Raw genomic sequence first — 13,066 nt, 5'->3', positions numbered from 1 at the left:
ATTATTATTTGTTCGATTTATATCCCACCCTACCCCACCAAGGCAGGCTCAGGGCGGCTTACAATACAAAAAGCTAACAAAGATCAGTTTAAAATACATTAATAATTATACAATAAAATACATAAAAATACATAAAACTCACATCAATATGCACTATGCTACCTTTTCCTTAAATCAATTCTTCAAGTATTCCAGTGTTCAATATTCTGATGTTCAAAGTTTAAATATTCAGGCATCCCGATATCAATTAATTGTATGCCAACCGGAAGAGGGCTGTTTTACAGGCCCTGAGGAACTGTTCAAGGTTCCGCAGGGCCCTCACCTCCTCCGGGAGCTGGTTCCACCAACAGGGGGCTGCAATCGAAAAGGCCCTGTCTCTGGTCGCTTTCAGACGGGCCTCCTTTGGCCCAGGGATTATAAGGAGGTTCTGAGACCCCAATCTCAGCACTCTCTGGGGAACATGTGGGGAGAGACGGTCCCTAAGGTAGGTAGGTCCCAGGCCATAAAGGGCTTTAAAGGTCATAACCAGCACCTTGTACCGAACTCGGTATGTTATCGGCAGCCAATGCAGTCCCCAGAGCCCCGGCTGAATGTGCTCCCGTCTAGGGAGCCCTAACAACAGCCGGGCAGCGGCATTCTGAACTAGCTGCAACTTCTGGGTTCGGCAAGGGGCAGCCCCATGTAGAGGGCATTGCAGTAGTCCAGCCTCAAGGTGACCATTGCATGGATCACTGTTGCCAGATCGCCGTTCTCCAGGAAAGGGGCCAGCTGCCTTGCCCGCCTAAGATGAAAAAATGCAGACTTGGCAGTGGCTGCTATCTGAGCCTCCATAGTTAGAGTAGGCTCCAATAGCACCCCCAGGCTCCTAACCCTGTGCGCCGCTGTCAGAGGCACACCATCGAGGGCCGGTAAGGGAATCTCCTTCCCTGGACCACAGCGACCCAAGCAAAGGACCTCTGTCTTCGCTGGATTTAGTTTCAGCCCGCTCAGCCTGAGCCATCTAGACACGGCTTGCAATGCCAGGTCCAGGTTTTCTGGGACACAGGCAGGCCAGCCATCCATAAGCAGATAGAGCTGGGTGTCATCAGCGTACTGGTGGCAACCCAGCCCATATCTCCGGGCAATCTGGGCAAGAGGGCACATGTAGATGTTAAACAACATTGGGGAAAGAACTGCTCCCTGAGGGACCCCGCAATCAAGCGGGTACCTCCGGGACAGTTCACTCCCAATCGCCACTCTTTGTCCCCGACCCTAGAGGAAAGAGGCAAGCCATTGTAAAGCCAACCCCTGAATCCCCACGTCGGCGAGATGGCAGTTCAGCAACCGATGGTTGACCGTATTGAACGCTGCCGATAGGTCTAGCAACATCAGTACCGCCGAGCCGCCTCGGTCCAGATGCTGCTGGAAATCATCTACCAGGGCAACCATATTCAGTGCAACAGAAGGACATAAAAGAGTAAGTTAAAGATATAGTCCTGAAATATTTCAAAAAAAGTCCTTCCACTTCAAAGGAATCCTCTGTCTTGTTCCTGAGGAAACCACATGATGATAAGAGCTTAAATATATCCAGTATATCTTGTGTAAAGTAGTTCTGAAACAGAGCAAACACAGCTGTTTTTCCAGAAGCTTTAACCAGCTGTGTCAAAAATAGCAAGATTAAAATAATACAATATTCAAGAAAACATTTGTAAAAATTTACACCAGTAAAAATCCATACCTTTTTATTAATTAACGGAGCAAGGAACGATTCCACTATTTTTGCACGCAATCCTCACAGTTTGTACACATGTGATTTTATCTATACTTTCAGTAGCTTGTCTCTCCTTAAATAACATAGATCTAGAACACCTATTAATCCTGTTTTCTGCCTTGTCCAGCACTGATCTAGAGTAGCCTCAACTCTCAAACTGCGCATGTAAACGATCTTTTTCTTTACAAAAATCATTCCAATGAGTGGAATTTCTTTTAGCCCTCACCATTTGGCTGTAAGGTAACCTTTTGCATAAATGTGCCGGGTGGCAAGATTGAAAATGAAGGGGAACTGTTTTATCAGTTGGTTTCCTGTGACTCTTAACTGCTAATTGGTTGTGAGAGTCCCTATACACAATCATGTCCAAAAATATGATACAATCTTGATCATAATTAAATGAAAACTTTATGTTAGAGTGCACCCTATTAATCCAGTTTACGAATGGCTCTACCACCTCTTTATCCAACAGCATCATAATGATGCCATCAGTGTAATGCTTGAAAAACAAGATGGATTTGAAAAATGGATTATACTCAGGGTTACGGTAAAATTTCTTCTCCAAACTATCCATGAATAAAGACGCTATGATTGGGGGAAAACACTACCCATAGCTACCCCCTTGATTTGGAGATAATGCTCTTCCTGTAATATAAAAAAGCTATGATCTAAAATGATGTCTGTTGATTCCAGCAAAAATTCTGTAGGGGAGTGGTCACACGCACCATTAGTGACGACACAGCTCCGTCTGGCTGACGGATTAAATGTGTTCGTTCAGACATCCACATCTGTCAATTGAGCGTGATCCGAGGTCATCCAGGCTTGCTACGCATGAATGGCGCATTAATTTGACAGCACAGAAAGTCCGGCCCTTTTTCAAAACAGCGGCATAGGATCGGCTTTTTGTTGTTTGGACAGCCCACGCGCGATGCTGCCTCTCACCCAGCAGACATGCGCATTGCCAGATCATCCGGGAATCTGAGGTGACGCTTCTGCTTCTCCAATCAACACAGGATCGGAGGGGGGGGAATCGTTACCCCACTTTTCAGAACAGGAAAAAATTCTTTTTTTTTCAATGTGGAAGACTTCAAGATATCATTGTCACTGCCAATTTCTAGGAAAATAATTCCTGGCAGTTCTGTGGTTTGGATCGGCAACGTTAATTCTGGAAACTTTCGCTCTTCCCCCCTGCCTCTGAAGAAAGTTTTGATTTCCCAGCTCCAAACAGTTGGGCGCATGTTCAATGGACCCCCTCCCCTCCCAGAAATCACCATCTGATTATACATACTCCAAGAAAGGAGCATGATAGTATTGGATGTCTGATCGTGCACAACAGAATGAATCGCATTCTTGGATGCTCGTCTGAACTGCCCTACATCGAATCAATATTCAGTAGTTCAGATTTGAGTGCTATACACCCGCTTTTAATGGTACATGTGACCGCACCCTAGGAGGCATAAGATTATCCCTCCAGTCTAAAGTATCATGGATGATTGCCTGGGCATCCTCATGGGGGATATTGGTATAGAGCGCATTCACATTCATTGTAACCAACACAGCTTGTGGATCAATATCCCGACCTTCGATGTGCAAAATAAAGTCTGTAGTATCTTTGATGTATGTAGGAATTTGGGAGACAAATGGCTTAAGAAAGTAATCCAGGAACTAACTTAAAGGCTGTAATACTGAACCCACAGCAGACACTATAGGATGTCCAGGCTGTGGGGAGCCTCATTTGTGTACCTTCGGTAGGATGTAAAATATAGGCACCTTAGGAAATTTGTTAATCAAAGTCTTTCTCTTTGTTAGTTATAAAATCTAGTTCATTAGTCACAGTTATATCCACAATCCTTAGCACTTTCTCAGTTGGATCACCATCTTATTCATTCATTCATTCATTCAGTCAGTCAGTCAGTCATTCCATTTATTTATTTATTTGATTTATATCCAGCCCTCCCCGCCGAAGTAGGCTCAGGGACCTACATACCTTAGGGACTGCCTTTCCCCACATGTTCCCCAGAAAGCACTTCGGCCAGGGTCACAAAATCTACTCTCAATTCCTAGCCTTAAAGAGGCCAGGCTCGTGACAATTTGAGCCAGGGCCTTATCTGTTGCAGCCCCAAGCTGGTGGAATGGTTAGGGCCCTGTGAGAGCTCACACAGTTCCGCAGGGCCTGTAAGACCAAGCTCTATATTTGGAAATTAAGATCATAGGCTGCAACAGACTCCAAAACAACTGGACCACCTTGAACATGAATCTAAGATCAATCTTTCTACATAACATCCAGCTGGAATAACAAATAGAAAATTTAAAGATCATTATAGTACCTGAAACAGTTTTATGTTTTTATGTTTTCTGTATCTTTTTATATTTTAATGTGGTTTTATGTTCTATGTATTTACATGGGTGTGTAAGCCGCCCAGAGCCTGCTTTCATGGGGAGGGCGGGATATAAATTGAATAAAATAAAATAAATAATAGTTTATAAGAAGAGGTGTCCGAAAGTTGACATTCTACCTCTTTAAGATAATCTACCCTGTCTAGAATTACAATTCTGCCTCTTTCATCCATCTTCTTAGTCACAATATTCTCATTTTTCGACATATTCTCCACACATCCTATAAGCCTTAGAAAAGTTACACCATATTAGCAAAATAGTCTTTTAACTTCAGTTGTCAAATCAATTTGTATATATCTAGTCTAGTCTGGAATTGGTCACAGCTTGGTGTAGGTACAAAACCAAGTCCCATATTAAGAACTTGTTTTTCCCTATCAGATAATTCATAAGATGACAAATTAATTGCTAAGTCCATTGTCTGTTGGAATTCTGACGTTGTTTTAAAAACGACTTTCTGGGTCTATTATTTCTTAATTGGTAGGGGTTGGTATTTCTAGAAGGACCCTCATCGCCCGATGATGCTGTGGACCCTCAGACGAATCTGCCTCAGACCACTCATCAGCCCAGGATACTCTCTAGTTTGCAGGGACCACCAATTGTTGACCCTGGATTGTTCATAATCTTTAGTGTCACGGGTAAACCTTTTTTTGCTTTAATTCTTTAAGTTTAGATTCAAAGTGCTTTGCTTTCCCAGAAATTTCTTGTAAATTAATACCAAACTTGTTTTGTGTAGACTTCTCCTTCAAAGTAGTAAGCATTGCTTCAGTTTCTGTTTTTGTCTTTTCGCTTCAGCTACCGATCTTTTTATAATTAGTAACATCAATTCTAAAGAACACTTGTTTAAAATTGCCACCCATTGGGCTTCAAATTCCTCATCCATTGTGAACATAGCCGGTGGTTTTTGGATCCTAAGATCCCTTGGGATTCTGTCTACCTTTCAATAATCCCTTAAAGATGTAGCATGCATATTCATCCTCAATTCTTTTTTCATATGAAATTCTAAACTGGACCAATTACTAGGAAGGGACTAGTAATTGGTCCAATTTAGAATTTCTTATGAAAAAAGAATTGAGGATGAATATTCATGCTATACCATTGTACCTTTCTGAGGTCCCATTCCTCCTCAAACCCCACTCTCTTCAGTCCCCACTTCTTAAATCTTAAGGAATTCCCTAACGTGGAGTTGGCAACCATATTTCCTTCCCTTTATCTGCCCCTCTGACTTCAGCTTTCCATTGCCTTACCCCTCACTGCAGCCTCTGCATAGGGAAATGACAGTCTTTCACTGTGTGTGTGGGAACCAAAGCAGCTAATATCATTCTCCTCTCCCCCCTTTGAACCCTGTAAGGTAGGTTAGGCTGGAAGTCTATGACTGGTCCAAAATCACCTAGTCAGCTTCCACAGCAAGAACCTGGGTCTGGCAGACCCCACTCTGAAGCTCTAACTCCTATGCCTCCTCAAACTCCACCACATAATATCCAGGAATTTTTCACCAACCTAGAAAGGTAACACTAAAGACCTCAGGGTGAGTGCCCCCCTTTGCTGTCATCCCACCCACCAAAGTGAACACATTCACTCCCCCCACACACACCTCAAAGGGAGCTGATTTCTGCCATCTGGACCCCAGACAACAGTTCTTTCTCCCCATCCTGGAGAAACTAACTGATTTGGAGGATGGACTTTGTGGCATTATATTCCCAAGGCCTCTACCTTTCCTGACAAAAGCAGCCTGGGTTGCCTAGCAATAGCCTCTGGCTAGCCCTTTCCGGAGGGCAGCGATGGGCTTTAAGAAAACACTGTCAATGGAACCTGACTTCCCTAGCTATTTCTGTGGCCTTTGGAAGCTGCATGGGCTGGGAGGCCTTTTGTGAGGTTGCAGTAGCTCTGCAGCGCTTTCTGAGGCTGGTTGACAGAGGGGACTCAGAGAAGTGTTGGAAATGTGGCTGTATCTGAGGCAAGACTGCTTTTGGCAGTTTGTTCAACATTCCTGGGCCTGCAGTAGGCAGGAGTAGAGGAGCCAGCCAATGGGAGACCAGAAACAGTGACCGATGTGTGATGGGCCAATAGTGTGTTCTCTCAATAACTGCAAGAACTAAGGTTGGCTGCCTTTTACTGACAGAATCAGCTTTGCTGGCTAGCAACAGCTATTCAGGCAGGAGAGAGGAGGGGACTTAAACAATGGCACACAAGTATTCTTGACTGATGGTTTGATGGGCCAAAGGCTGATGCCCCACAGTCCCACTGAGTCCCAACCAATTAGGATGGTTAGATTTGCTACCATGATGGGAGAATTATTATAGATATAGATTTTCTGTGGATAATCCCTTTGATTTGAACAACATCAAAGTGTGCTAAAGTGATCAGTTCTTGGGAGGGGTCTTCTTGTGCTTCTCCTTCAAAACACTGCCAACAGCTAATCGCTATTGGAAATTCCAGTAAAGTGGGCCAGCAATCCTAGCTTACCTTCCATATTGCTGTTTAAAGGCTCCACCTACTACGTCACCCACTACCCAATGACTGGTTGCTATGGGAATAGTTTATTGCATTTGTGCCCTCCTGGGGAAATAGCTATCTAGGAACCAATCACCTCCCCCCCCCCCATGGTGCCCAGTTTAGATAGTACATTTGAACTGTGGAGGGCTATGTAGAGTGACTGCCAGCATTTAAAACAGAAAAATCAATGCCCATAATTTGCTTAGCAACAAACTGAGTCAAAAAATGCAAAAAAGGTATAAACATATAGTTTTCTAACAGCCAGTTTGGTGTAATAATTAAGTGGATGGACTCTAATCTGGGAGAACCAGGTTTGATTCCCCTCTCCTCCACATCCAGCTGCTGGGTGACCTTGGGTCAGCTACAGTTCTCACACAGCTGTTCTCTCAGGAGCAGTCCTGTGAAAGGTCTCTCAGCCCCATCTACCTCACAGGGTGCCTGTTGTGGGGAGATGAAGAAAAGAAGTTTATAAACTGCTCTGAGACTCCAAGTAAAGGGTAGGGTATGAATCCAATTTCTTCTTCTTCTTCTTCTTCTTCTTCTTCTTCTTCTTCTTCTTCTTCTTCTTCTTCTTCTTCTTCTTCTTCTTCTTCTTCTTCTTCTTCTCTCCGTCAGCCTGACAACAGTCCTAGCAGGTCTTTTTCAAAAGCAGGCTCTATAAACTTAAAAGTTACAGCATTTTAAAACAAAACAAAAAACCTTGGAATCTTTGTCCAGGCTGCCTGCCCTTTTTCTCCTTCACAAGGCTATTAGCATCATCCAAAGTGGAATCCAACACTAGAGCTCCTGCAAGCTATGCACAGTTGGAGCCAGCCCAAATAGACTCAGTTTCCTCTTTGTCAAGGGAATTCATCTCCTCTGTCTGCCCAACCCACCCCATCAACTCTTCCTTTCCTGGGGTCTTCAGGAAGATACTATCTAGCCTTCTGCATATCACTGTTATCTTTGAAGTGTCAGATTCCAGCTTAGGTGTGAACTGGTCATTTTATTGTCTTCTGTTGGGAGAGCCATTTACACTTATTAAACTTGTTGGGATGGTCAATATTTTGGAACAACAACCTTCCTCCTTCCTGCCTGCCTTTTACCTTTTTTTTAAAAAAAACCCCCTCTTTTAAAACCGAGTGTGGGGTTTTTGCAAGTCCCAAGCCTCAAAATATTGGGATATATCCCAAAGCAAAGATTCTTTCTCCACAAAGAGCTGTGGTAGAGAAAGGAATGTGAAGCTGAGTTCTGTCATTCTGAAGTTGGAGTTCAGTTCCACCCACTCCTCAGCTGATATATGAGGAAAAAACCCCTTACAGAACATTGTAATTACCAGCTTGGTTGCCAGAGCAACTGGAGAAGTGACTCACACACGTCTGGCCAGAGAGTGTGGGTAAACCTATCCAGGGACAAAAGAAACTTATGCAGTACAAGAAGCCATAACGCTACAAAGGCACTCTAGACCGGTACAAGAGTGCCCACCAGGAGAACGGAAGACTTCCCGTCGTTCCGTATGATGTCCATCTCAGCCATGGAGCGGAAGAGACTGCGCCGCCAGGAGCTATCCAGGCGAACGGTTATAAAGTTCTGACCATGGAATCCACGGTGGAGGGCTAACACCACATGCAGCCATCTTCCTACCAGGCTTGACTCCATTCCAGCGAAGTGGACGGCTCATGTACCCACCAGATGTCACCTATGCCTGCAAGCAACCTACCCACCCCAGGAGTGGTTAATCGTCCAACCGCCACTTTCTTTGTTTAACGGAACTCAGGACAAAGACTAGTGCCAAGGAGAAGACAGAAGAAGAGGAAGGCCATCTTCACCCAGAGCCAAGCTCCTTTGTATAGACTGGGTGTTACCTAGGCCATGATTTGACTCTCTATTGTCACCCTTTTAGATAAGTCCAATAGTCCTAAGCATCTCCTCACCCAAGTAATCTTTCTATTCTTCTCCCCAACTGTCACTTTGGAGCCTCCCCATGGTCCATTTCAACCTGAAAGTTCACTCAGGTATCCAGGATCCAGGCAAATCCATTGGTCAAGAGCAAGCACCCAATTAGGTGCCACCAATGAACTTTCTATTGGTTGTCGCAGTAGTCCAGCCCTTATGGTCACTGTGAAGCCTCCCCTTTTCATGAGGTCATGCACCAGCTGACCACCTTCCTCCTCCCTCGTACCTCCCATCTCCTAAGGGCTCAAAAGAGTCCTTATAATCTGTGGACTAGCTACCCACAGGTGTGCTTCTATCAGTATCCCAACTTCCGCTGCATAGATCCATCCCCGATTCCTGATCAGTTTCGGGTCCCTTCTCCCACTTCCTCGCTTGTCGCCATTGGAGCCTTCCTCGAAGACTATGATAGGTAAATATCGCCCTGTTTGTCTACCCACGTGTTCCCCTATCTCTCTATCTATGTTTCCTAGGACTGAATGTGTGTTTTTATGAGTATTTTATCTTGTATGGAAGCCTGTATTTTTCTTAATAAATTATAATTGTTTTACTTAATTAGAGTCCCTAATATTTTTAAGCCTTACTTTTCTGGACGTGGAATCCTGTATACACAGGTAAAAAGATCCTGAGTGAGCCAGGTGCCCACCTGACAATTCCCCAACCTCGTTTTGAGGGCATTTTGGCTTACAGATAGCAGAGCTCATCCCACAACTATATTCCACTCTTTCTTCTTTGAACTGGATCAAATGAGGCTTTCATTTTTTCTGACTCAAAGTGAAAGGTCTCAGAAAGCACACAAATTACGCTCAGAGCTGTGTGGATGTTCCCACTTCCTATGTGGAATTAGCCACCGTATTCTCTGCAACTGATAATAGATGTAATTTTGGAGAACCATGTTTGATTTCCCCCACTCTCCACATGCAGCTGCTGGTGTGATCTGGGTTGGTCACAAGTTCACTTAGAGCTGTTTTCTTAAGAACAGTTCTCAAAAGTGCTCTGTCAGCCCCACCAGCTCACATCACAGGGTGTCTGTTGTGGGGAGAGGAAGGGGAAGGAGACTGTAAACTGCTCTGAGATTCTGAGTGAAGGGCAGGGTACAAATCCAATCTCTTCTTCATGTAGAAATACTACTTGACTGTACGTACAGATAATGATTAAACAACAATCATAGGATTTTTAAAAAGATATTGAGGTTATAGGACCTATTTGGAGCCACAAGAGTAGAAGGTTTCATAAAGGCTGTTTGGATGACTAAGCTTTCCCATTTGTATGCCACTGGATTTTATGTGTATTTTCCCCCTTACAGCTAAAATGTTAACATGGATGTGCTGTTTCTGTGTGAAATGGCGATTTTTGCTTGTAAAATTTATAGCATCATATAATATACCTTTTCCACACTGAGATGCAGTTCCTGTGGTAGATATTCATTAAATTTTTAACTAAAGCAAAGTTGCATGGAAAAGACTCTGAAAATTGTTAAGCCTTCTGGAGTGGTATAATGAAAGATACTCCTTATTTCCATGGTAAGCAGCAGGATTATTAATAATAAACAACACCTTTCCTTTCATGAATATTTCATTGTAGAGTTCAATGATCTACAGGGGATAGCATCTGTTTTTCCATAAACAAAGAATTTAATGACATGAATGTCTTTATCTTACTGATGAGCTGGCTTATGCAAAAGGAAAAAGAAAAAAAATCACTCCTAGATAAACTGTCAACAGTATCCTCCCATCACAACCTACTGGTGTTTTGTATAGCATTGCTAAAATATATAATCCAGTCTTAACACATTAAGTGCAATCATCACAAACAAAATCTAGGGCCTGGAGTTTAGACTGGGTCTTGCTATATTTATTTATTTTATTTTACTTATGGAATCCCTCCTCCACTAGCGCAAGGCTCAGAGTGAAAAACAACATATTTATAACAACAACTCATAAATGAACGATTAAGAATAGTTTTTAAAACAATAATCTCAACAAACAGATGGCACATAACAATGCAAATAACTTAATCAGGGGGGAAATTGATTGCATCAGAACTGGAGGCAAGCATGAGAGAGAAGGGAGCAGAAGGGCCCAATCTGATGAAGCTGTCATTCTCATCCACCAGAAGGCTTCAGTCATAGGCCTAGTGGAACTGTAACAGGTCTTGCAGGGCTCAGATCTCAGCTGGAAGAGTATTCCACCAGGCCAAGGCTAGGGCTGAGAAAGCTCTGCCTCTAGTAGAAGTTAGTCAAATGCTTCTCAGTCCAGGAATCATCTGATAGATCTTTATCAAGTGAATGTAATGCTCTTGGGGGAGGGGGTGTACCAGGACAGGTGGTCCTGAAGGTATGCTGGAATTATTTTATTATTTATTATTATTTTATTATTCAAAGTTGGAAGAGTATGTAGCTATAGTGCTGATAGATAGATGATAGAGAGAGGGGGGGGAGAGGGAGAGGGAGAGAGAGTATTACCATTCAGAACAATAACAGTGGCACAGATGCTGCATAGGAAGACAAAACCATGAATGGCTTGGGAAAAGTGAAATGGCATACAGCTGCTCAGTATCTCACAGCATCCAAAATTTAGGGAGCATTCAATACACAGCAAATCTAAAACAGACATAATGAAATTTCTTTCCTATGGAACTGTCACACAGCAGGGGACCAGGAAGGGCCTTCTGCTGGCTGCTACCACTCTGGTAAAGGTCAGTATGGGAGGGCCCAGAGCACCCAATCTCTGTATCTTCCCCATTAGCAGCAAGTATCTTTTGATTGTGGCCAAAGAGAAGTGATGACCTAGGCAGTTTAACAACAAGAAGTACTCTAGAATAACAAGTGGGTAGTAAAACATTTAGTGCACAGTGAATATAGAAACAGCAAAGGTTGGCACAAAGAAATAAAAAAACTTGTGTATTGGTTGTTTTGGCTGCTAGTTTGTTATGTCTGTTAGTTGACCTTGAAGCATACTTCATTGCCCTCCAGGCTCCTGGTGCCTACATTCCAACTGGCTGTTCTTTTAGAACCAGCCAATTGGGATGTGAAGCATTTCTTTCAGGAAATGCAAACGAAGGATCCTGGAGAGACCAATAGGGTGGATTGCTGCCCACATAAGGGTGTGTGTTTAACTCAGGCAAAATGAATATAAGGAGTGGTGTTGCCTATTTGTGTTCAGTTCTGCTCTTGTTCAATAAATGTTTTTGCTTATCTCAAGCTGGCTGAACTCACTATATAATACTGATACAACCGCCTAAATGCTCCGTTCTAATCTCAAACCAACTCACCCTCTGGCTGCAACCTGCCTCCAGCTCAGCCTTTTCCAGAGAGAACAACCCTGTCTGTAGTTTGGGTTTTTTATGCTTTCCTCCCAGGTCCCACCCCTTTGGACCAGTTTTCCCTCCACACTGCTGCACACCCAATCAGAGGGACTAAAGGGATCCTGGGAGATGTAGGCCCTGTAGCTACTCCTACACAGGCTTCTCTGGAGCCTGTAGGCCTCACTAGGCCTCAGATCATGACAGGAACACATATAGGCTGAATTGTCAGTAGAGCTAGTAAATTCTTGAGTGCATTGTTGGAAAAAGAGCTAAATGGATATATGGAATGTAGAGTTCTACATAGGAATTAGCTGTAACTCTCTAGGAAGTATGTATTCCCATTCTTAGAGAACTCCCTAAACTGTAGAATCCTTAACCTAGGATTAAATGTTGAGGAACAGAAGACTGTTATGTTTATCAATATAAAATGTATAGATAAACTTCCTTTTTTGAAGAAGAAGAAGAAACAAGGAACGAGCTGTTGCTTATTAGTAGAGTGCATGTTTTCCATGTAGAAGGTCCCAGATTCAAAGTTTGGTGTTATTAGTTGAAAGCTCCCAGGTACCATGTGTTGGGAAAAACTTCTTTTCATGAGATGATGACCACTCAGAATAGTCAGTTCTCAGATAGATGGAGAAGTAGTCTGGTCTGACCTGCTATCAAAAAATTTCAGGTGTAGATTTTTCCCCCCTTAATGGTAATATATTTGAAATCCCATAGTATTCTTGTACCAAGATTTTGTTTATATATGTACCAAGACACCTTTGCAGCTCCTTCCATCCAGTACTACTATGTATTCCTGTTTGTTCCTGTAGTTATTGTCTCAGCTTCAGTTGTATGGTACAGATAAAATTGGGGGGGGGGGGGGGAACTGACAGAACATGGGATCTTCTCGTACATCTGCAGGGTGTGTATCAATCCAGTCTACGGAGAAATTAATGCAGGATCTGCTTATGAGCTATGGATTAACTTCTCCAGTCAGGAGTCTTATATTAAAAAACTTTGCAGAAGAGAAATTGTGTATCTGTCCTTATGTAACTGCATTCCATAGATCTTGGAGATAATATAAAATAAAATGTGCCTCAGAATATTAGTGGTTGTTGGCGAACATGCAATGAATGTTCCAATCATTGGCTACTTGATCAAGCATATGATCAAGCTTATGATGTATGTCCAATACGACACTTTATA

This window comes from Heteronotia binoei, chromosome 8 (assembly GCF_032191835.1).
Source record: "Heteronotia binoei isolate CCM8104 ecotype False Entrance Well chromosome 8, APGP_CSIRO_Hbin_v1, whole genome shotgun sequence".
NCBI lineage: Eukaryota > Metazoa > Chordata > Lepidosauria > Squamata > Gekkonidae > Heteronotia > Heteronotia binoei.
This window is presented reverse-complemented; position numbering follows the sequence as displayed.